Genomic DNA, 25,952 nt, shown 5'->3' on the forward strand with positions numbered 1-25,952 from the left:
AAGAAAGAAAGAAAGAAAGAAAGAAAGAAAGAAAGAAAGAAAGAAAGGAAGGAAGGAAGGAAGGAAGGAAGGAAGAAATCAAGGACTGTATGATTTTGTTTTCTACCCAAGTGTACTTGAGTGATTCAATTTTCTGCCTGGCCCTATTGCCACCAAGTTTGTTGCCTTTCCCTTATGATTTCTATCTTTGATTTTCCCACATCAGATAATAGAAATTCTCACCTATATTCTTTCTTAATACCTACATGGTATTTAACCCATCTAGAAACTATTGCGTGGAAAAAAGGCCTAAAATTGTTTTTCCAAATGGTTAGTCATCTATTGCAAAAGCATTTGTAAAGCTCTTTCTCCACTGTCTTAAAATTCTACCTTTTTCAGAGTCACTTTTTACATATGTCTGGGTCTGTTCCTGGATTCTGCAGTCCCTTCACTTTTTTCTATCTATGATAATGGCCTGCACCAGCATGCAATGTTTTGTTTTAATATAGCTTTATCATACCAATAATTAATACATGATAGGGCAATATTTCCATTATTACTCTTCTTTTTTAATATTTTCAGTAAGTCTTTATGTATTATTATTATTATTATTATTATTATTATTTGAGAGAGCACGTGCATGCATATGAGAGAGGGGCTGAGGAAGACAGAGAATCCTAAGCAGGTTCCATATTCAGAGTACGGAGCCCAACATGGGGCCCTATCCCATGACCCTAGGATCACGACCCGAGCTGATACCAAGAGTTGGATGCTCAACGACTGGGCCACCCAGGTACTCCTCAAGGCTTTCTTATACCATTTTTTTTTTCAGATAAACAAAAGATATCCTGTTGGGAAGTTGACTGAAAGTATATTAAATTTATAGTATAGTATAGTATAGTATAGTAAATTTATTAAATTTACTTCAGGGAACTTATTTTTCATTTATTCTAGTTTCATTTTATGCCTTTCAGTAGACTTTATAGCTATATTCATACAGGTTTTATACTTTCCTTTAGTTTATTCCTAGTTATTACATGTACTTTTGCTGTTATTATGAATGGGATCTTTTCTTCCATTATGTTTTCTAAGCTGGTTATTCCTGGCATAGAGAAAAGCTACTGCTTTTTGTAGATTTACTTTGGAGCCTAACATGGAAAAATTTTTTAGGGTAGGTGTGACTAAATGCCTACATAAAAATAAATCTTAATAAAGCACTCACAGCTCTGAGCAGTGAGACCCCAAGAACAACTAGCTACAAAACATACACCAAGGCAAATGAACATAGTGACTTTCTTTTTTTTTTATTTAAAAAAAAATTTTTTTTTTTCAACGTTTATTTATTTTTGGGACAGAGAGAGACAGAGCATGAACGGGCGAGAGGCAGAGAGAGAGGGAGACACAGAATCGGAAACAGGCTCCAGGCTCTGAGCCATCAGCCCAGAGCCCGACGCGGGGCTCGAACTCACAGACCGCGAGATCGTGACCTGGCTGAAGTCGGACGCTTAACCGACTGCGCCACCCAGGCGCCCCGAACATAGTGACTTTCAATCAGGCTTTTTACTTATATATCACCTAAAATAATTGTTATAAATATATTTTCACCAAATATAACTTTACTCTGAACTAGGTGATCTCTGGCTCATTGTTCTGACAATAAAATAGAAAATTTACAAGTTGTCTTTCAAGACCCTGCCCAAATGGGACAGTGCCCAAACAGTATGTGCTTTAGAAGATGCAATCTTTTTGTCTTCTAAGCATAACCAAAGATGGTCTCAGGAATGAATTACAAATATAAGAAAACCAAGATACATCCTTGTTTGTTTAGCTAGAGCATAGGAAAACAACTGCAGAAGAGATTATTCTCTCAGACCTGTGACTGAGGTTCAGCTGATGAGCCACAGTGTAGCCTTACTAGGCTGGCCAGGACCTGGCTCTACTGCAATAACTTGAGCCTAAAAGAATTAGATGGCAGGTTCTATGTCTCTATTAATAGTCAGGAGCAGATGTGGAGCCTCTGCAGCTCAGTCCAAGCTGACTGTTCTCTGCTTTGTCAGAGGCCAATAAAACCACAACACATCTATTATGAGTTGGATTTGGTATATTTCACTACTAAAGAATACAGGAATTTGATTGCATGTGTGCATCTCTGGAAGGATGCCTAAGAAATTGATAACATGAGCTGCTTTTGGTGAGGGGATGAGGTATCTAGGAGGACAGAGTCTTCATTATAGAATTTTCTGCATCTTTTAAATTTTTTGTATTTAAAGTAAAAGAAAAAATCCAGTGATGTATCTGACTAGTATTTGTCTATGTCTATAAAAGCTGGTAGAGCCAACGGTATTAAAAGATTTAATGTTTACTTTTGAGAGAGAGAGGAGCACAGAGTGTAAGTGGGGGAGGGGCAGAGAGAGAGGGGGAGACAGAATCTGAAGCAGGCTCCCTCTGAGCTGACAGCACAGAGCTCGGCGCAGAGCTCGAACTCACAAATGGTGAGATCATGACCTCAGCCGAAGTCGGACGCTTAACCGAATGAGCCACCCAGGCTTCCCTGGTATTAAAGGATTTAAAGGGAGCAGGTATTAGAAGTCCATTTGTATAGAAGCATAAAGTATATGTACAGAATTAAGCATACATTTCCTGCCATATCTACAGTGCACCAGTGAATGTCAAGCATTTAGGTCCCCCAGAAAGCATCCCTATACCACGTTAGACTACTTCCAAGTTTAGCAGAGAAACACTGCTTAAAATCACTTACACTCCTTGAGTGTAAATCTAAATCTATTCTAATGTACCAAAGTTATACAGTAATTTTAATTCCCTTTCCCCCATGTGACTTACATAAGAGAAAGTACAAAAGTTTTACTCATGCCTAGTCAACACTTGAGTTCACCTGAAAATTCGTTTTTTTTAACAAAAAACTTTTTAAGTTTATTCATTTATTGAGAGAGACAGAAAGAACAAGAGAGGGAGGGTCAGAGAGAGTGGGGTAGAGAGAGAATCCCAAGCACTCGACGCTGTCAGCACAGAGCTGGATATGGGGCTCAAACTGTGAGATCATGACCTGAGCTGAAACCAAGAGTTGGATGCTTAACCAACTGAGCCACCCAGGTGCCCCTGGTTCACCTGAAAATTCTATTTCTCATGATAAGTCTGTAAATTGACAGTCTTCTGAGCTTTGGTCAACAAGATTTTCCTAGGCCCTGGTTATCCTTGAGTATAGGTTAAGGTTGCATTTCCATATGTGCAGAGGCCCAAACCCCAGAATGCAGAACCTCAGGTAGAGGTCATGCCCTGAGGTGCTTTGTGCCTGAGTACCTAAGCTGCTCCTCTTAGATGGTACCACCAACTCACTTCCTTCAAAGTGCTCCAGTCTATCACTTTCAGAAATTTCCTCTGCATTCCCAGTCTTTTATAATCTCCTCTGGTACTGGGCTATTGGAGATTCTAAGATATCAGGGCTCAAAAATCTTTCATCTTCAAAAGGCAGACAACTAGACAAGATAATTGGTTGGTATTCTGTAAATATTTCTCTAAATGCATCTTGTGTTATCTGAGTTACAAGTCTAAGGTCATTTTTATCTTTCATCCTCCAGAGGATAGTTATTTCCAGTGTTAAACTGGTAAGTAGGTATGTGAGTATATTGTCTTTAAGTGTCAAATCTGGAAAATAAGTACATGCCAAACTCTCAACCTGTAGGCAAAGGTTTGTTTTTCTCTACAATAACTTCAGTTTTTCCTTTACTGAAACTTCTTCCTATTTGTAACACTCCCCCCCCCCCCCCATTATTTGGAGGAGACTTGCAGGAGCAAAAAACTAGGTATACAGGATTTGTTATAACCTATTTGTCTATTCCATGAATTTTAACCTGAATCTTTCCATTTGGTCTTAATTTTATTGACCACTCCACTATTCTTTAAAAAAATTTTTTTAATATTTGTTTTTGAGAGAGAGAGAGAAAGAGAGACAGAGTGCAAGCGGGGGGAGGGCAGAGAGAGGGGGACACAGAATCCGAAGTAGGCTTCAGGCTCTGAGCCGTCAGCACAGAGCCTGATGCAGGGCTCGAACTCCCCAACTGTGAGATCAAGACCTGAGCTGAATCAGATGCTCAACCCGCTCAATCCACTGAGCCACTAGGTGCCCTGACCACTCCACTATCCTGATAACATTTTTTTCCCCTTAAGGGATGTACATTTTTTTAAAAAATATTTTTACCACGGTGCTTCAAGGTGGTTTTTTTTTTTAATTCTAACTAGTTCTTTTTAATAGTCTTTGTGTCTTTTACTCTTTTCAGTCCTATTATTGACAATTCCATTCCTTCTACATTTCAGTTTTTTTTTTTTTTCCTGCTTCTTCTATTACCATTGTTTTCTCTGGTTTTGTACACAGCTTTTCTCTTTGTTGGTATTGCCCAAGTTCTAAAATTAAGGCTGTGGTGCTACCTTTGCTCGCCACAACTGAACTCTGTCTTCTTATACATTTTATATTTCAGATGTTTGTTATTTTGGTGGGTCTCTTTTTACTCTGTCATATTCCCAGTAATTATTCTGTGTTGGCTCCATAAAGACTTTCTCTCCATTTTTGTGTAAAGTCTCTATTTTCAGTTTAAATCATTCCATCAGATTTTTATGAGACTTCACTTTGATGATGGTGAGGTATTCAAATTTGATGTCTTGTATTCCTTTCTGACCTCTGTCCTAAGCACAACCATACATACAATATAATTTCACAAATAATCCGCTTATCAGCACTTAATGACCAACTTCTATTTAATTCAGTCTTGTGATTCAGTCTTGTGATTAAGGACGGAACTCTTAAAAGTATGGATTGTAGGAAAAAGAGCAGAATAATGCTGAGATAGGAGTACAAAATGAGAAGCTGTAAAGAAGGAAAATACTCTCAGGTTGAACTTTACATCATAATTACAAAGGCAGTACAAAGAAGTGAGATGTAATGAGCAGTTCTCATTCTTAGCATGAAAACAAACCCTAAATGTAATATAATACCTGCTTACTTTTAGAAATAAGCTGATTCCCCCCACAAATGTTTTTTCTCACAACAAAAGAAATAAAAATGTAACAGGAGAGCAATGCCTGTGTCACTCAAAACTATACTCTAATTACCTGGGGATGTTTAATTTTCAACATCTCTCAAGTTTGATGAATGGGCCAGTGAGCCTCTTTCTTTAGAGCCAGATCTTATTCTACATTAATGGCTCATCATCTCCTGGGTTCTTGTACAGGTGGGCATAATAGACACCTGCCGAGCACAAAACAAATATAATTCTTAAAAATTGGTAAGTGCTTCTAGTTGCTGGAGTAAATGTATTATTGTTGGTGTAATGCTAATCTACTTATTTACTAGAATTATTAAAAAGATGGATCATGAAAAGAAAAATCTTCAGTATGAACTTAAAAAAAATTTTTTTTGATTATGTTATGGATATGTTATTTGAGAAATGGTTATCTTTTCTATTCCTTCAAGAAAACCAACTTGATTATACAGAAGGAATTTAAATGATTATTTGCAGATGACAGTAAAATAAAAAAGAATACTTACTAATAAATATACACAATACATATTAAGAAAATATGAAAGATACAAAAGAAGATGTAAATAACTGAAAATATATATCTGCTTCTTGGTTGTGGAAACTCAATATTATAAAGATTATCAATTTTCTTTAAATCTATAAATTTAATGCAGACAAAATGAAAAATACTGCCATAATTTGGCTTTTTTTCTGGAGGCTGGAGGGTAGTTAGAGAAGCTAGTTCTAGTTCAACAGGAAAAATGAAAATGGGAAAATAGCAGACATATTCCAAAAAAGAAAAACTTGTGTTACTACCACATGAACTGACAGATTACAGGACAGAATAGAGATGTGATAATTAATCATAGCTGCAGTTTACCAAATATCTCCAGTTTTCCATCTTCTGGGCACATGTATGACTATACTGATGGTGTGAGACTCTCCAGGGCCCTCTTCCCTTTAGCCAGGACAAAGAGCAATGTTCAAGATGGTGGCAACCCTGTTGGCCTAAGTTACTGAGTGAAAGTCATGGTGCTGAGCCTCCAGCGACCCTTGATGGACATGTACCAAAAGGAAAGAAATTTCTTATTATAAACCACTAAGAGTTTGAGGTTGTTTGTCATGGCGGTTTAACCTAGCCTACCCTGGTGGATACGAGAAAGCTGGAGAGCAGTCTAAATTCATATAGGAATCTAATATATTATAAAGTTGATATTATCCAGTAGTTGATATTACCCATTAGTAAGCACTCACACATTAGTGACATTGCCAATTAGTAAAACTGTCAGACTCCATGAGAACAACTTGACAAAATTATGCATGGATTTACCCATTGACCCAGCAATTCCACATTTAGGAATTTAACTTTCAAATGTGCTTACATGTCTACTCAAAAACACATATATACCAGGCTCTTCTTTGCAGTCCTGCTTGTAATAGCAAAAGGTTGGAAGCAACCTAAATATGTAACTGGTTACAGTTTATCACCATAAACTAATTTTGCAGTTGTTAAAAAATGTTGTAAATAAGATACCTAGGAATAAACCTAACCAAAGAGGTGAAAGACCTGTACTCTGAAAACTATAAAACACTGATGAAAGAAAGTGAAGACAACATAAAGAAATGGAAAGACATTCCATGCTCATGGATTGGAAGAAAAAATATTGATAAAATGTCCATACTATCCAAAGCAACCTACACATTTAATGCAATCCCTATCAAAATATCAACAGCATTTTTTCACACAGAACTAGAACAAACAATCCTAAAATTTGTATGGAACTACAAAAGACCCCGAATAGCCAAAACAACCTAGGAAAAGAAAAGCAGAGCTGGAGGCATCACAATTTCAGACTTCAAGTTATATTACAAAGCTGTAGAAATCGAAACCATATAGTACTGGCACAAAAACAGACACATGGCCAATGGAACAGAATGGAAAACCCAGAAATAAAGCCACAATTCTATGGTCAATTAATCTTTGACAAAGCAGGAAAAAGTATCCAATGGAAAAAAGTCTCCTCAACAAATGGCGTTTGGAAAACTGAACAACAACTTGTAAAAGAATGAAACTGGACCACTTTCTTATCCCATACACAAAAATAAATTAAAAATGGATTAAAGACCTAACTGTGAGATCTGAAACCATAAAAATCCTAGAAGCGAACACAGGCAGTAACCTCTTTGACATTGGCTGTAGCAACTTTTTTCTAGAGCTGTCTCCTGAGGGAAAGGAAACAAAAGCAAAAATAAGCTATTGGGACTACATCAAAGTAAAAAGCTTCTGCACATCAAAGGAAATAATCAACAAAACTAAAAGACAACCTACAGAATGGGAGATGATATTTGCAAATGATATATTCAATAAAGGGCTAGTATCAAAAATACATAAAGAACTTATAAAACTCAACACTGAAAAACAAATAATCTAATTAGGAAATGGGCAGAAGACATGAAGATATTTCTCCAAAAAAGACATAAAAAACGAAACAAAAAATTAACCAAAAGACATACAGATGGCCAACAGACATATGAAAAGATGCTTTACCATCACTTATCATCAGGGAAATGCAAATCAAAACTACAATGAGATATCACCTCACACTGGTCAGAATGACTAAAATCAACACAAGAAAACAAAGGTGTTGGGAGGATGTGGAGAAAAAGGAATCCTCTTGCACTGGTGGTGGGAATGAAAACTGGGCAGCCACTCTGGAAACCAGTATGGAGGTTACTCAATAAGTTAAAAATAGAACTACCCTACGATCCAGCGATTGCACTACTGGGTATTACCCAAAGGATACAAAAACACTAATTCAAAGGGATACATGCACCCCCATATTTATTGCCCCATTATTTTTTATTTTTTTATTAAAAATTTTTTTAAATGTTTTTATTTATTTTTGAGACAGAGAGAGACAGAGCATGAGCAGGGGAGGAGCTGAGAGAGAAGGAGACACAGAATCCAAAGCAGGCTCCAGGCTCTGAGCTGTTAGCACAGAGCCTGACGCGGGGCTCAAACTCACAGACTGTAAGATCATGACGTGAGCTGAAGTCGGATGCCCAACCGACTGAGCCACCCAGGTGCCCCTGCCCCATTATTTACAACAGCCAAAATATGGAAACAGTCCAAGAGTTCACTGATTGATGAATGGATAAAGAAGATGTGGTGTATATATATATATATACAGTGGAATACTACTCATCCATAAAAAGAATGAAACCTTGCCATTTGCAACAACATGGATGGATGGAGCTAAAGAATGTAATGCTAAACAAAATAAGTCAGTCAGAAAAAGATAAATACCATACGATTTCACTCATATGTGGAAGTTAAGAAACAAATGAGCAATGGGGAAAAAGAGAGAGACAAACCTAGAAACAGACTCTTAACTATAGAGAACAAACTGATGGCTACCAGAGGAGAGGTGGGGGGGCGGGGGACGGGTAAAATACGTGATGGGGATTAAAGAGTGCACCTATAATGATGAGCACTGGGTGATTAAAAATGTATTTTGTGCTGATTTGGCACAGTTTGCATGATAATATTACTAACAAAATAAAAACAAGGTACAGAACTGTTTATGTGGCACATTACCATAAATGTAAAAAGATTAAGAGAGAAACTAACTTTGCATATGCCTAAAACATCTCTTAAAGGATATATAAAAAACTGGTACCAGTGACTGTTTCTGACAGGGCTGGAGGAAGACTGACTTTTCATCAAATATCTGTTTAAAATACTGAACCTGGGTGGTTCAGTTGGTTAAGCCTCCAACTTTGGCTCTGGTCATGATCTTGTGGTTCACGAGTTCGAGCTCCACGTTGGACTCTCTCTGCCCCCTCCCCTGCCTATGCTCTCTTTCTCTTTCTCAAAACTAAATAAACATTAAAAAATAAATAAATAGAATACCTTTTATATCTTATAATATGTGCATACATTACTTACTAAGGAGGCTACAACAGAAATTTAACTGTAAATGTAAATAGAAAAAGGTTCCCTGTGTTGTTTGTAAAGATTTGTAAGGATTTTTCAAATTTGATTATCATTTAAAAGACTTGGTTGAAAACCCTGGCCTTTTTGGGACAGATTTGGTGAGGAAAATTTTCCATAGGGATTATTAGATATTTCATAAATATCCTGTGGCTATCCATCTTAAATCAACATTTGCTTAGGATAATTATCTAATGATTTTAATTCCTCTTTTACAAATTATATAAATTGTTTCTTCTCTCAATTATCTAATATTTCTAGAACAATGTTAAAAATACAATGGAAATTGTTTTCCTCATAATCTTATGAGATTGTTGTTTTATCAATAAATAAGATGTGTAGGGGCATCTGAGTGTCTCAGTAGGTTGAGCATCCGACCTTGGCCCAGGTCATGATCTCACAGTACGTGAGTTTGAGCCCCGCGTCTGGCTCTGGGCTGACAGCTCAGAGCCTGGAGCCTGCTTTGGATTCTGTGTCTCCCTCTGTCTGCTCTGCCCCTCCACTGCTTGCACTCTGTCTCTCGCATTGTCTCAAAAATAAACATTAAAAAATAAATAAATAAATAAATAAATAGGATGTGTATAGCACTGAGACACAGACACAGGCACACATATACATACCATATATTAAGGAAGTTTCCATCTATTCTTAATAAACTACTTTTTTACTAAATTGGAAAGTGCATTGCTTGAGGATAACAGATTTTATTTTTTCATTTTACCAACTCGGTAACAATCTTTTTAATGTTTCTCTTCTTCAAAGATAAGCAATTGAAAAAAAAAAGAATCTGCTGCAGATCAGCATTTTTAGAATGTACCAATATATTGATACTAATACAAAGTTTAAAATTATGTGTTTCTGCCCTGTCTTGAGAGACATTTTGTTTAATTTGTGGTTCACTAAAACTAGATACTCCAAAAAAAAAAGATAAGCAATTGAGGACTACTGATGAGCAGCTCTGACTTCACGAGATCTTCTATTTCTTTGACCTTTTGGTCTTGGCTTTAAATTAAAAAAAATTTTTTTTAATGTTTACTCATTTTTGAGAGGGAGAGAGAGAGACAGAGCACAAGCAAGGGAGGGGCAGAGAGAGAGGGAGACACAGAATCCAAAGCAGGCTCCAAATTCTGAGCTGTCAGCACAGAGCCCAGTGAGGGGCTAGAATTTACACTGTGAGATCATGACTTGAGCGGAAGTTGGATGTTTAATCTACTAAGCCACCCAGGCACCCCTGGTCTTGGCTTCAGATTGGGATTTTTGAAAAAGAGCCTGATTGATCTACATGAGGCTGCTTTAATGAAACAGCTAAAAATCAGTAGACAAAGCAAGAAGAATAATTAACATCTGATTGAAACCAGACAGCAGTCCTTCACCAGGTACTGAATCAGAGCATTAAACCACCTGAAATATGGATTTAGAATCAACTTTATAACCCTTAGATGTAAAATTTAAAAAAATTAAATTTCGCCACAGACACCTCAGCACTACTTAAATATATTGGCTGAGCTTTTTTTTTTTTTTTCCCAATTTGTTATAGAATAACTTACTTTTGGAAACAAACTACAAGTTTGTACATAAGCCTCATATAATTGGTAGACTGGACATTGTACCTTTCTAGGGTCTTTCTTGAAAGTAGATCCACAGCTTCCACTGATGACTTTCACTTTAAATTTCAGGAAAACTAACAAATTTGGAGCTTTCACATTTGAAATTCTCTTCTTAGTGTTATGACTTCTAAAGCAAAAGGGCTAGACATTGGCTTAAATAAGTAAAAATAATGTTCATGTAAAATCTCTATGTTAAGTATACTATACAATATTCAGCTTACTGCTTTGTGGTTCTTAGTCATATTGGTTCAAGTTCAAACTGACTGTTAATGATAAAAGACTCAAAATAATGTAAACACAATTATAAATATATCACCTATGGATTCTGATTGCACTCAATGCTACAATACAATTAATCTAGGGAAAAAAATAACCTTAAAAATCTCTGAAACTGGAGAATCTTTTTTCTTCAAACAATTCTTTAGAATATGAACCAAAGTGAACATTTTGCATAGTGTTTTAGAGTTTATAACTAGCATTCACATATATTAATCTCATTTAATTCTTAAAATCACTGTGGGATGGGTATTATACTTTGTATTCAGATGAAGGAATTGAGACTAACAAAGGTCAAGGTAGCTGCCCTACTGAAAACAGTAGTGAATGGTGGAAGAGGGACTGAAACTCACATCTGAATCCAAATCCTTTCTTCTTCCCATAAGATCCTACTGCATCCTACTGTTGCATCCTACTGTTAGTGTTTCAATGGATGTACAAATGATTTCTGGGATTCCTGTGAGCAGTGAGTATGCTGATGCATCCTGGTTCATTGTTGTTGCCTTAGAGAGAGACTCAAGAAAGGCCAACACTATAATTACCAAACAATTTGGAGCTGTGAATATACATGTATATTTAAACTTTTAATTTTGAAATAATTTTAGATTTTCAGAGAAGCTGCACAAGTTACCATAAAATTCACCTAGCTTCCCCTAACGTTAAAATCTTACACAACCACCAAGACAGGAAATCAAGACTGGTGTAACACTACTGTACTGCTGACTTCATTCAAATTTCACCAGTTTTTCTATTGATTTTTTTTCTTTTCTAGGATCTACTCCAAGATCTCACATCCCATTTAATTATGTCCCTTTATTTTTCTCCAATCTGTGACAAAGAACTGTGTCTTTTAAATTAAAATTAATTAAAGTTTATTTTATTCTGATTCTGAAAATGTCATGGCATTTCTGGAAACAGCACTGACTATTGAAAACATCACTTGGGAATTGCTGGGTATATGTGATAACCAAGAAGACATCCTGAACAAAGAGCCAGAGTGGCCTGAAAGACAGAAAAAGAGCCACTCTTTATTTTATTTTATTTTTTTAAATTTTTTTTTCAACGTTTTTATTTATTTTTGGGACAGAGAGAGAGAGAGAGAGAGCATGAACGGGGGAGGGGCAGAGAGAGAGGGAGACACAGAATCAGAAACAGGCTCCAGGCTCCGAGCCATCAGCCCAGAGCCTGACGTGGGGCTCGAACCCACGGAGTGCGAGATCGTGACCTGGCTGAAGTCGGACGCTTAACCGACTGTGCCACCCAGGCGCCCCGAGCCACTCTTTAAATAAAGGAGAAAGTCAGCTGTGATAATCTGGAGAGGTCAGTTGTATTTAAGACGTTTGTCCACAGAAAATACACGAACAATCACTTGTAACTCCCTGGAAAAACACAGGTTACCAGACAGAAATCAATGCAACTCTGTTTAATGGAGCCGTCATGAAAGGTTATTATTATTATTATTTTTAATTAAAGGACTTGAGTTTGTTCAGTCTATAGATAAGGTAACTTAATAATTATATTCAAGTATACAAAAGGTTATTAGAAGGCACTACATTTCCTTTACATATGGATCACCTTTTGTAAATTGTATCATAAAAGTGGCTGAGTTGTGGCTAACTCTAAATCAAACCTGAACCACTGGGAAGGCGCACAGACCCTGTTCAAGTTACTTTGGGGGAAGTGCCAAGAAGGTCCTCTATAAACTTTTATAAGTTACCTCCTATTCTTGATAGTTCTGGGTTGAGCACATTAATTCCAGAACTTTATTGGTGAATTCTCAATTACCAAAAAGGTAATGGTTTTTTAGAATTCATTCGTACAGCTTAGAATCCCTGAAGAAGAAAGATTACATGGCATAAACTATACTTACTAAAACCTAAACAAGGAAGTTAAGTAAACCACAAGCACTTCTAGAGTAGTAAAAGAACAAGTTAACAAATGAAAAAGATTCTGTTGATTGAAGATTCTGTTATTGTACAGCCTTAAAATGAGAGAAAACAATGTCTCTGTGGTTTAGAAATTCATCAGCCAGGAAATGAGGGTAAATCAGAGGGCTCCACCGCAGTAAGTGAGCTCTATGGAAGATGCCATAGCAGAGGCATTAAGTGCAGATTCAACCTTAGCCATTTCCCTCACTATGGCTGTGGGCAAGTCTCAATTCCCTCATATGTTAAGTGGGGATAGTTACCACATCTGTCTCTGGAGGGTGTACCTGGTATATAGTGAGTGTTCATCAACATTATCAGGGTCTTTTCTAGTTCTTTGTTGCAAGGTTAGCATTGGAATTAGCGTCTGAATTTTCTCGTGTCAGGGATAATATGAGTCTAGGCCACGTTTTCCTGGGCCATTCTGTTCCAATCCAAATCTTTGAGCCTGGGCCACAAGTGGACTTCTTTCTGATGTGACTTGGAATAGGGAATTCTGGGAAATGGGAATTAGTTTAGCTACATTTCTTCAACAACAGTTATAGATGGCTGATCTGTATAAATCAAAAGCCTATCAGTTTTTAGATCTTAATTTTGTAGAATTCTACAGCCATAAAACACCATCTAAGATGTTCATGACTAAGTTAGCAAACCTCAAATAGTTACGAAGCCAGCGAAGTGTACAGGTTGTCTGGTACTTTGACACTGGTGATGATTACCTTAAGTTTATAGATAGTTTACCTTGTATTACCTCAGGTTTATAGATATTATAGTCCTATGCATAGCCTCAAAGGCTCTCCTTTGTCTACTGGGATCACTTTGTTCTTTTAAGAAAGATACGGGAAGACATCATCCTTAAGAGGATTTTAGGCAGACTATGGAACAGCTGAGATAATGGCACAGATGAAACATGTTATTTCAATATTCTGGGGATGAGTCTGGTTCTGCTGATTTTGTATTTTCAAAAATTCTGAAAAGGTCATAATCATTCCAAAACAGTGAATAATTCTTCTCTAAATGGGTTTTTAAGAGTCAAGACTTGCAATATCATTAGCCCTTAGAGGCTCTTTCCTATATAAAAATTTTTTTACAAGACCACTACTAATCTTCATCATGCAAAACACTATTATTTTGATTTTGTAGGTGGATATATTAGAGACTATTTATAAGTTTGTAATTTTCCTCCCTTTTCAAGATCAAGAATAAGATGGGTGGCTCAGGTCAAATGAAGCCTTACAAGGCATATGTTCCCTCTAAAGTCATTGTACATCTAGGGTTGGGTCTATTCTCTGCTTGATCAGTTCTCTTGGGGGCTACTGGGCTCAGTGGGACAAATTCACACTAACTAAACTCACAAGAGCCTGATTCATGAATCATAATATCAACTCATGAATTCAAACCAGGAAATTGACCTAGCAATTCTCTCTTGGAAGATCTTATGCATTAACCCAGCTACAGAAAAGAGAATCACATATTCTTAAGAGATGTTCCCATTACATTGTCAGCTCTTCACCTATAAAATGATATTTCCATTTTGAGAACCAGTATCACCTACTAGAAATAGAAAACACTCCTTCTTTAATGGAAGAGATACAATGGCAAATGCTCCTGAGTTTTCCCTTTCATTTATCATCAACCAGATTGTAGTGGACTCCCCACCCCCAGTATCTTTTCTTCCTTTCTTCCACTATAGGTAGAACTTTTAGTGAGGCACATGGCTATACTTCCCACCTTTCCTTGCAGCTATGCATGGCCATATGTCTCACGGATTCACATGTGATGATTCACATGGAAATATCTCATAATTATGCTTAACAGAGCAGTGAAGGTACCTTCTACTTTCTGCTTCATCCCTCTCTCCATTCTGCTTCCTGTAATGTGGATATCACCATCTTGCTCAATAAGAATATGGTTTACACCCAAGAGGGAGGGTAGAGTGCTAAGAAGGAAAAAGGGACAATTGGTAAGCAGTCCCTGATGTCATGGAGCTCCATACCAGACTTGTGCCAACTATTACATGAGTGAGAAATAAAATTTAATCTTGTTTTAAGCCACTTTTTGTTTTGGGTTTTCTGCTACTCATAGCTGAATATTTATCTCATATATAGATGTTCTGGGTGAGTATTATTTTAAATTATTTTATATTAATAGTCCATTTGGAATATCAGACCATGGCTCCAAATTCTATTTCAGAAAAATTTGATTTTTGCTAAATTGATATTTAGCCTTCTGTCATGACACCACATTAGATAACTAATTAGAACACAGGAAATCCAACATTACAACACCCTAACCTCTTGATGTAATGTAGGAAGCAGTCTGGGCCCATCAGTAGTACATTTACCAATTACCTTCACAGAATCACAGAGTTAAAGACCATCAGCACTAATTAAGTATCATAGTCCAATTGCTCCAATTTATAGAGGAAGAACCTGAGGCACAGAGAGGTCAGGTTTTTCAAAGTCAAAAGGCTGGCCTTTGTTTTTTGTTCTTTTCTTAACTACATCCACAAATTTGAGGGGGAAGATGCTCTGAAGATTGTATTTCTGTGCATCCTATCTCCAACATTTATACTAATATCTATCTATCTATCCATCTCATTGGTTATCCCCAAATAAAATATCTAGGCTTTAGCTCACCAAGCTCACATAAAAATAAAAAATGCAGTATGTAACCACAGACATTAGCACATAACATGTAGCACGTAAACACAGACATTATATGATAATGTCTGAGGTATGCAGAATATTCAACAGGAAAATTAGTTACAAAAGGAAAATAGCAAATAAAAATGAGAGTGTGCAACAGTTTGTTACAACAGTCCCACAGAGTTATATCTTATTATCCATATTGAATGATGTACCTATAATTATGACATTATTCACATACACAAATGAAGCTAAAAAGAATGTTGAGACATGAATGAATCTTTTCCACAGTCTATGTTAGAACACCATTCTTGGGTTGGCAGTTACAGTAACTATTTGTAGAACTTTTCTCATCATCTGTGACTGACAACCAGTCCTGAGATACCAGTCAACTTTACTTAAAAGAAAATCATTTCATCTCTTCTCCCTACAGGATAAGTTAGTGTACCTCTATGAATCTTTTTAAACATGTTTACTCATTTTTGTGACTGGAGGGATGGGCAGAGAGAGGGGACAGAGGATCTGAAGTGGGCTCTGCACTGACAGCACAGAACCTGATGCAGAGCTTGAACTCACAAACTGTGAGATCATGACCTGAGCTGAAGCTAGATACTAACTGACTGAGCCACCCAGGCACTCCCAGCTCTAGGAATCTTAGTATCTCTTTTTGTTATAAAAGAGAACATAGATAGACCTTGAAAATATCATGCTAGGTAAAAGAAGCCAATCACAAAGGATCACATATTGTCTGGTTTTTTTTTATATGAAAGCCCAGAATAGGTAAAATCTATAGAGATACAAACAGTAGATTAGTGACTGCTTAGGGTGGAGAACGGGCGAGCAGAAGGGGCAGGATGGAAGAGTGATGGCTAGGATACAGATTTCTTTTTGAGATAATCCAATAACAATGAGAATATTGTTAATATTAACAATGAGAATATTCTAAAAGTGACTGTGGTGATGGATGCCTAACTCTGAATATACCAAGAACCACTCACTCATTGTACACTTTCAATGTATGGGCTATAAATTATGTCTCGGAAAAGCTGTTTAAAAAAAAGGGGAGAGGGAAGAGAACAGACTTAAGACAAACATTAGAAATGATGTATCCAGACTCTCCTAAAAAGCTAAGAAAGTATGCAGAGCAGTTAAGTGGTAACAATTTTTTTTTAATATCATCTGACTGCTATTGGAATGGAACCAGCCACAGCTCAGTAGCCAGGTGAAAATGGCAGCATAAGGTCTCATCCTTATGAAAAGGAGATCACTGACATGTAGCGAGGATTGTTTGTTCTTGTGTTCCATTTTGTGTTCAACTCTTTCCATGTTCCATCAAACTGCCTAACAGCAAAAATCATTAGGAGAGCACTTTATTAAATGAGATAGACCATACTCACAATATCTCTGAAGTAACTCAATTATAAATTCAATAACTCTGAAACATTCCATTAGAATTACCTTCATTGAAGCACACAGTTAACAAATAGTAGGGCCAGAACTTAAATACCACATGCCTTTTTTGCCTTTAGGAAATTAAACTTGTAATTAACTGCAAAAATGTATGCTAGGTTTATAAGAGTTGGAAAGTTAGTCTGAATAAAATCTAAATGCGAGTTCCACTGATTTCACTACATTTGTTTTTATTTATATTAGCCTGCAGAAAGTATTGAAATTCCTTATGAGGAGCCAGTTTTCATTTTCTTTATAGGAACTTTTAAGTCAGATTATATTTAAAATGTCAGAAAAAGAATATTAGAATTACAACCTCAGATCTAATGAATTCAGAATTGAACTATACCTTAACTTCATTAAGCGTACTGGAGCTATTTAATAAGAGTTATTTACCACAACATGTGAGATTTCTATAAATTCAGACTGAACAATACCTGGCTCTTAAAAGATACTCAATAAGGGGGTGCCTGGGTGGCTCAGTCAGTTAAGTGTCCAACTTGGCTCAGGTCATGATCTTCCAGTTCGTGGATCCAGGCCCCACATTAGGCTCTGTGCTGACAGCTCAGAGCCTGGAGACTGCTTTGGAGACTCTGTGTCTCCCCCTCCCTCTACCCCTCCCCTGCTCAAGCTCTGTCTCTCTCTCTCTCAAAAATAAATAAACATTAAAAAAAAAAAAGATACTCAATAAGAATTTATTGATATGAATAAAGGCAAGACAGTAAATCCAAGCAGCATACTGGATGAAATAATTGAGATATTCCTAAGAAGACAAAAGCCACCCTTGTGTGAGAATACACAAGCTTTGTGGCCTCCAAAGAGGAGAGTTTCAACCCCACAATTCCAGTACTCCACCACTTTCTAGCTCATACAGCACTTAACAAACAAGGAAACAAGACAAAGGCTGCATCTTGGGGCCCAGGCCCAGGGGCTTCCTGCTGTATTAAATGAAGGTGAGGAGGCAACAGCTGAAATACAATTTCCTAGAGGGCTCTTAAAAACAACAACAACAACAACAACAACAACAACAACAACAACAACAACAATCTTCATCCTAATAGTGAAATCAACTCTACTACTCAGTAAGTGCAATGACTTAAAGAGAGTAGGTGTTCCACAAGCATCTGTGTTAATTCTAAAGTAGGAAAAGGTAATGGGTTTTTGTTTTTGTTTCTTGTTGGGTTTTTTTGGTGCTGAAACCTAGGAAAATATAATTTTCAATACTAAAACCATTTCAGAGTCCTGATGAGGAATAGTTAGTTTTTATGCTTAGCTCAACTGACTAAAAATAAGTATAGATCTTATTGATGGTCTTTTGAAAGATCCCTTTATAACAGCATTCTTTATCTTTCAGAAAAGACACACGGTATTATTATTTAAAAATAATAGTAAGCAAGGGTATGCCTATGAAAAATCATATTAGCACAAACTTTTAACGGCTTTCTCAAGTAACATTACAGACTCTCTAGAGATGGTCACTAAGCTAAGAACACTGGCCTCTTTAATTTTCATTTGGTATCAAGGTTACTTTCCCCACAACACACAAATTCAAAAGATGAATAAAAACAATCTGGATTAAGGTAAATGAAGCATGACAAATAAGTAAGGCTTTTTTTTCAGCATGACTTTATTTAGTAGTTTTACTGGATAAGAATATGAAGACATGAAGTTAAACAAGAAGTATTAGGAGAAATGGTGATCAAGAGACACATAAAGTACAATTTAAATAAAAAGAATGATATCCAATAAAGAATTCTCCTTGTCTTTAAAGATATTCAAACATTAGTTCTACAACATACAACTTTGATTTCTTTACACACAATTTCACAAAAACACTGACAATATTTTAAGGACACACACACAAAATGCTCAGCCCGGGAAGAATGAATGGATAGATATTCAGGGGCTGGGCCAAATTGACTCTGGAAATCCCCTGATTTTTTAATCCTAATCTAGTACTCTTTCCTCTTCACTGCTTGATTCTAGTCTATAACAGGCTTTCATATATACACCTTGAACTTTCAGAGCAACTGGAGTCCACATTCTCAATTGTAAAAGAAAAGCAATCGTTCACATTTTGCTATAGTACTCAGAATTTCACTGTGACACTCATTAAAACAAAAGAGTAACTCAATTCTTTTTATTCTGATTCAAACTCATTATCTTTTATCAAGAACACAATTATTATAAAAATACTTGACAGGGGCGTCTGGGTGGTTCAGCTGGTTAAGCGTCCGACTTCAGCTCAGGTCATGATCTCACAGCTCGTGGGTTGAGTCCCGCATCGGGCTCTGTGCTAACAGAGCCTGGAGACTGCTTTGGATTCTGTGTCTCCCTCTCACTCTCTACCCCTCCCCCGGGTCATGCTCTGTCTCTCTGTCTCAAAAATAAACATTAAAAAAATATTAAAAAATATACTTGACAGCCTCTTATACAAAGCATATTTCAGGGTAACCCTAAATAGCCCTACTTGATGAGATAGTCTTCTTTACAGAATTCCTGTTACTAAATGTGGATCAGATAACAGAATAAGAAAATCACCATTCTGCTGCAATGGATGAAATATGATACTGACATGACCATCAGTGGAGTCTTTTATCATTACTACAAGCAGGGTAGCCAGGCACAACAGCAGGCCTCTGGATGTGGTATAATATTAAGCACCTCCTAAGCATTCTTGCCAAAGCACTGAAGTCTGATTTTAGTCAAGCCTCTAGAGCTAACTTCCATTTGTAGGAAATACTAGGAATAGATTAATAAACTCACACCATGAAGAAGCCAACAGACAAATCCCAAATGTGAGATATTCCACAGGACAAATGACCTGGTTCCTGCAACTAACTAGTCCATGACATACCAAAAAAGGTGGGGAGAGAGGGTGGGAAGAGGATGTGCCCTAGATCAAATTAGACACGAGAGACAAAATGACCAAAAGTGGTCCAGGGACTTTGAATCCTGGTATGAACAAGACATCTCTAAAAAACATATTCTTGAGATAATCAGGCAAACCTGAATAGGGTCTATCTATTAGATGACACCAAGAAGTAAACGTTAATTTTATTAGGTGTGAGAATGGCATTTGGGGTCTATAGGACAATGTCTTTACTTTTTTTTAGAAATACATTTAGAAATATGTCAGGGTACATACACTGAAATGCTGGAGATTTGCTTTAAAATACCTCAGCAAACAGGGGCGCCTGGGTGGCTCAGTTGGTTGAATGTCTGACTCTTGATTTTGGCTCAGGTCATGATCCCAGGGTTTTGGGACTGAGCCCGCACTGGGCTCTGTGCTGAGCATGGAGTCTGCTTAAGATTCTCATTCTCTCTCTCTCTCTCTTTCTCTCTCTCTCTCTCTCTCCCCCTCTGCCCCTCTCCCTTGCTCACATTCTCTCTTCTAAAATAAAAAAAAATAAATATTAAAAATTAAAAAAAATACCTCAGCAAATGAAGGTGAAAGAAAAAAGGATAAATGAAACAAATGTGGCAAAACGCTGGTAACAGCTGAACATCTTGTGATGGGCATATGGAGGTATGTTGTACTATCTACTTTTGAATATACTTACAATTTTTTTATAATACAAAAATGAAAAAGAAGAACCTCACTACCAGAGAAGTATGAAAAACAGTACAGGTGGGTGTTGTATGGAAACCAATTTGACAATAAACTTCATACACTGAAAAAAAAAAAAAAAAACAGTACAGGTAAATCTTTTAAGTAATATTAATCTTGGGTAGAAAATAAATGGATCAATAAAAAAAAATCAATGGCAGTTGATTATTTAGAAATCGAGTTATAAGGAGAAACATCAATTTTCTCTCTGTACCATATGGTCAGTGCTACAGACAATGTTTGTATCCCCCAACCCTCAATTCATATATTGAAACCTAATCCACAATGCGACTGGTATCTGAAGGTGATTACATTATTGAGGGTGAAGCCCTCATGAATGGCATTAGTGCCCTTATTTTTTTTTAATGTTTATTTATTGGGGTGCCTGGGTGGCTCAGTAGGTTAAGTGTCCAACTTCAGCTCAGGTCATGATCTCCTGGTTTGTGGGTTCAAGCCCCACATCATGTCAGCTGTGCTGACAGCTCAGAGCCTGGAGCCTGCTCCAGATTCTGTGTCTCCCTCTCTCTGCCCCTCCCCCACTCACACTCTGCCTCTCTCTCTCTCTCTCTCTCTCTCTCTCTCTCTCTCTCTCTCAAGAGAGTGTGTTCGTGTGCAGGCAGAGGAGGAGCACAGGGAGAGGGGGATAGAGGATCTGAAGCCTATGTGGGGCTCAAACTCACAAACTGTGAGATCAAGATCTGAGTTGTACACTGAGCCACCCAGACACCCTGGGATTAGTGCCCTTATAAGAGGCCCAGCCCAGATAGCTCCCTTGCCCTTATCCACCACATGATAACACAGCAAAAAAGCAAAATGTACAATCTATGCACTAGGAAGTGGGTTCTCACTAGACATCGAATCTGTAGGCACCTTGATCTTGGACTTTCCAGCCTTCAGGACTGTGAGAAATTTCTGTTATTTATAAGACACCCAGGCTAGGGTATTTTGTTATAGCAGCCCAAACAGACAAAGACATTCAAACAGCTACAGAATATATCATTTTATTCCTGAAGTAGGTTATTCCACTGAAAATCCACAGCAGAGAACAAGCAGTTTCACAGACTACATTAAAAAAACACAACTTTTAAGAACACAGCTGTTGGCTTTCTCTCCTCAGAATTGTGTCATGCTTTTATATAATTCTGGAGTTCTAAATGGGTGGTGGTAGTGAACTGAAATAACAAAAATTGAGACACAGAAAACAGAAATCACAGCTGCATTTTGAACTGAATGCTATGAATTTTTTTCTTTTTATGTAATCATTTGATCGCTTTTCTAAGAACCCTGGACCTACTTCACATCCCTCCTGAAATAGTATTTTAACTTTTTAGTATGCAATGTTCATAATGTATTCCACACAGAGTGCTGACTAAGGCTCCTTGGAGCTCCATTTTCTTATCTTCCAAGTAGTTCAAAGTAAACCAAACAGAAAAATCAATAATCTTCCAGAAACATCTTCAAAGCATAAAACATTTCATTTCTAATGGAGCAGTGGTCCTTAACATTTTTTTTTAGGGTTATGAATCCCTCTGAAAATCTTTTTATAGAAAAAATGTAGATTTTTTTCCAAAGATTTTATCATAGCTCTGAAGGCTCCTGTTAGAAACCTTTGTAATACAGTGTTCTCATGGATATGCAACTCTAAACAAAGTACAAATTCATCAACTCAACACTAAAGGCCTCCCATGAATTGGCTCAGACTTTTCAACCCCATTCACCACTATTTCTCTAAGTACCACACTTTAGTCAAATGCATTAGTTATGGTTCCCTGAATATGCCTCCCTATCTTTGTTCTGGATATTTCCACCATCTGCACATTTCAGGCTATCTTGACCATTTATTCTTCATGGTCTGTCATAAGCAATACAACCTCCATGAAACCTTCCGATTCCCTAAACCTCCCTCTGAACTTGTCTTCTATCCTATATTTTCAAGACTTTCCCCCATTTTGTATCATGGTTTATCAAATACTTATCTAATCTGGGATTCTGAGTAATACAGCAGTGAAAAATGAAAATTATCACTAAAGAAGTTCTTACCCCTACAACAGGTTGAATGGTGGCCTCCCAAAAGATATGTCCACATCTTTACCTGAGGAATATGACCATATTTGCAAAAAGGGTCTTTGCAGATATAATTAAGAATCTGGAGATAAGATCATTTTGGATTGTCTGGGTGGCCCCAAGTCCAATGACCATGTCTTTAGAATAGAAAGAAGAGAAGGCCATATGAAGAGAGAAGCAGAGATTAGAATTATGTAATCACAAATCAAGGAATGGGTGGAATCACCAAAAGCTGGAAAAAGCAAGGAAGGTTTCTTTCCTAGAGTCTTTGGAAGGAGTGTGGCAGGCAGCCTTGCTGACATTTTGATTTCAGACTTCTGATCTCCAGAACTGGAGAAACCTGGAAGCCATCCACTTTGTCATAATTTGTTATGACAACACTAGGAAACTATATAGTCCTTTCTAGTTATTTTTATTTGCTTCATTTTTGTTTATTGTGTAGTTCTGCAATGGTTAATTACTTCAAGAGCATCAGAAGAGATTTTTAAAAAATGTACAGGTTCTTCAAATCTCTCCTTATTTGCTTGCTATTTTCTGCAACAGTCTCTGAATTCCCTTTATCAACAGTCTTCTCAAAGTACCAGTGCAGGACAGCATCTGAATAGGAAAGAGCTGTATTCTTGTGAAAGTTGACATTATCAACTGTGACATGTGGTGGGTTGGAGGACGAAAACCTGGGTTCTAAACTTGGCTTCTGACCTTGTGAACCTGAACAGGTTACTTCTTAGACCTCTTATCATCTATGAAAAATCCTTTGAGGGTTGCTGTGAGAAGAAAATAAGCAATACATGTAAAGCTACTGACAAAAAAGGTATTTTGTAAAGGTTAGCTAATGTGAAGGATGATTTTCTGGGTATAATATTGCCCCTGGCTATTAATCTACTGTTCTATGATTAAAAAAAAAATCACTCTTACTGCCATAATAATTCATCCTGGCCTATTTTCAAGGACAATTAATAACTTTAAGTAAAAACTTTAATTATAGCCAAGCATGAGACTTTCCAGCATATTTCCAAAGAAGTTTTGCAATTTCTTTCCTGCTAAAGGAAAAGAATGAAAGCCTACACCTCTGATTTTCCTTCCCACCCACTTCCTATAAACTACATTAGCTCATACTTTGGTGTTTCATTATCTGCCAAACTTTTTCTTTCAGTTCAAGATGAAGAGCCTATTTGGATAGGACACCTACATTCTATTTGAAGTTTATATCATTGAGCATAATTTTTCATGCTCAGAGTTGGGAGAAAATAATAAAGAGATACAAATAGTTCATAATTTTTTGGTTTGCCTAGATGAACTTAACAAATATAGATGACGCAGCACCATTCAATCTCCAAATTAAAAAAAATTTTTTTTAAGGTAACATAAAGCATACTGATAGACTGGCAAAATTATTAATTTTTAGAATTCAATAAACACTGTCATCAAATGAACTGAATGCTCATACTTGTAATGCCATATTTGTACTTCTTTTGTTCTCAAATTATTCTGACATTCCAATTTTAGTATATGCGCTGCCAAAGTGAACACCCAAATTATTCTGACATTAAGTTTGCTAATAGAAGAACTGTATCTGATATAAACACCTGCCTAGTTGTGAAAACATAAATAACAGACAAAATGAGACACAGATTTTCAGGCAACACACATAATTAACCTTCTACAGAAACCTATGGTTTATACAGGAGCAAGTTCTTTGACAAGGTGAAAACTTACTAATCTGAATGACCAAAACTTTAGAAGATTAAGAACAGGAAAACCTCATTTTAAGTCAATAAATGGGGTGCCTGCGTGGTTCAGTCAGTTAAGTGTCTGACTCTTAATCAGGTTCGTGAGTTCGAGCCCCTCAGCGGGGGCTGTCAGTGCAGAACCCACTTGGGATTCTCTCTCCCTCTCTCTCTCTCTCCCTCTCCCTCTCTCTGCCCTTCCTGGATGCATGCTCTCACAAAATAAATAAACTTAAAAAAAGAAGACAATAAATAAAAAAAGGAACTTGGAAAGTAGGTAGGTAAACTGGAAGTTATTTACAATGTAAAAACATTCATTATGGTTACTTTAGTAGTAAGCAACTCTAATACACCTAATAGCACTAAATGCATAAAAATTCAAGTTGCATTACACTTTTTCAGAGCAAATTCACAATTTAATGTGAGATTCACTTGTAATGGCATCTAAAAAGTAGCTTTCTTTCCTTGCCACACAGGCTTGCTCCAACTCTCTGGAGTACCATGGAGGCAGAGAGCAACTCTCTGGTGTCAGACCGTCCTTAGGGCAGATGGAAGGCCCAGGCTGGTTTTCCCAGGAATGACCAACCAAAAGTAAGGCCGCTGGCCAGCTACTCCTGGGCCAGCTGGCATGGAACAAAGTGTCTGGTTCCTACCTCCAGAGCAGGGGAAACTCAGCCAGCTGGCTTTCAATGGACGGCACTAGTTGGAGTGCTCACAATTCCTTTCAAACCATCTGGCATTCTTTTTGAACCCTAAATTTACCAAGCACTACACTCTGCTCTCCGAAATGCTCAGATAATTGGAGGAATCCCCACTGCCTACCTAGATAAGAAAAGAAAGAGGCAGAATAACTGCTAAATCAATTACTTCAAGAAATAATTTCTCAAGTTAAAAGTTGCTTTCAATTTTAGCTTGTACATTATCTACCTTAAAATCTAAACTAGTCCCATGATTATCAGGTAAACTTTCAAAGTAAAGATCAAGTCAAATAATAAGGAAATAGGCTAAACAGACAATTTAACATGCAGAAAAGTTGTAAAAATCCCTTAAGGCTTGCAGGACCTGACTCACTCTACTCTGAACTTCTACAGAGCCTGTCTGTATCCTTCAAAGTCCCTAAAAGTGGACTTTGTATTGCTACATATACTTATCTTCCCAGCCACCAAGTTAAGTGAAAACAACAGTGTCTTACAGCTACTTCTGAAAAAATATCTATTAATGATGTATTGGGTGTTTTAAAAGTTCCATTTCTAGAAATATTAGAAAACTTAATGTGGAATAACATGAAGAAAGGGCCTCACTTCCAGGCAAGCCAAAGAACAGGATTTGGCTTGAAATAAAAAAAAATATTTTATCAAGTGTTAAAATGATTTATTAAGTGACCAACTGTTGGGAAGTGCAGAACTTGCTACAGGGTGTTCACCTATCAATTGTAAATCATTTTACTAATCTATCACATGGGGTAATATGAGGAATAGAGATGCAAGCAATCAGAAAAAGGACAAAAACAGGTGAGTCACATTTATAGCCAATATACCTTATGTGATGTAAGTACTCTGAACAAAAATATTAGATCAAATATTAGAAACTGAAGAAGGCTATACAAATGACTGCAATTGTAATTTTCACTGTGTTTACCC

General features: G+C 36.9%; 1 protein-coding gene across 4 annotated transcripts in view; it reads right to left on the minus strand.

Moving 5' to 3' along the window:
* Positions 1-25,952, minus strand: part of RNF24 (ring finger protein 24) — a 74,378-nt gene that overhangs the window by 43,197 nt on the left and 5,229 nt on the right. For 2 of the 4 annotated variants that reach the window (XM_040447597.1, XM_040447596.1), the window contains exon 2: positions 5,104-5,239. The exons of 1 other annotated variant lie outside the window; for it this stretch is intronic. The gene's annotated coding sequence lies outside the window, so the exon portion shown is untranslated. Of the gene's footprint in view, positions 1-5,103; positions 5,240-10,616; positions 11,052-25,952 lie in introns of those variants that run through there. One more of the 4 variants, XM_040447598.1, reaches the window with a different exon arrangement.

This window comes from Herpailurus yagouaroundi, unplaced genomic scaffold, assembly GCF_014898765.1.
Source record: "Herpailurus yagouaroundi ecotype Mexico unplaced genomic scaffold, PumYag 196, whole genome shotgun sequence".
Lineage (NCBI taxonomy): Eukaryota > Metazoa > Chordata > Mammalia > Carnivora > Felidae > Herpailurus > Herpailurus yagouaroundi.